This window comes from Wasmannia auropunctata, unplaced genomic scaffold (assembly GCF_000956235.1).
Source record: "Wasmannia auropunctata unplaced genomic scaffold, wasmannia.A_1.0 LD341314.1, whole genome shotgun sequence".
Taxonomy (NCBI): domain Eukaryota; kingdom Metazoa; phylum Arthropoda; class Insecta; order Hymenoptera; family Formicidae; genus Wasmannia; species Wasmannia auropunctata.
The window spans coordinates 1-413 of record NW_012021576.1 but is presented as its reverse complement, the minus strand read 5'-3'; the positions used below and the strand labels follow the sequence as shown (position 1 = coordinate 413).

The window sequence follows — 413 nt, the reverse complement described above, 5'->3', positions numbered from 1 at the left end:
TATCCCCTGTGTGCCTTGTCGACTCAGTAAATAATATTGAGTACTGGACAAATTGTTTCGCAGCGGCTATAGAGGCGGAGGTCTTGCATCATTTGCGGCATAATTTGGCGGCAGACGCGCTTCGGCTCTGCCTTTGCGGGGCTTTTTGTGCGCTGAGAGGCTATCAGATCGCCTCAGGCAAGCTTCTTGCGGGGCGTTGCTCTGAAGGGGCAGGATAGAGCAGTTTATTACGGGTGATTAGCTCAGTTGGTAGAGCAGCTGACTCTTAATCAGCGGGTCGTGGGTTCGAACCCCTCATCACCCACCATTTTTATCAAAAAAACTATTCTTGATTTTCTGCAGCACTGTTTGCCGCTTCCTTTGCGTCCTTCATTTTTGCCCGCGCCCAAAGGCAGCTGTTTCTCCACACATTA

General features: G+C 50.4%; 1 non-coding gene across 1 annotated transcript; it reads left to right on the top strand.

Moving 5' to 3' along the window:
* Nucleotides 1–231: 231 nt before the first annotated feature.
* On the top strand, nucleotides 232–304 carry Trnak-cuu. Its single transcript has one exon. It is a non-coding gene; the product is annotated as a tRNA-Lys (tRNA).
* The last annotated feature ends 109 nt before the right edge of the window (nucleotides 305–413 follow it).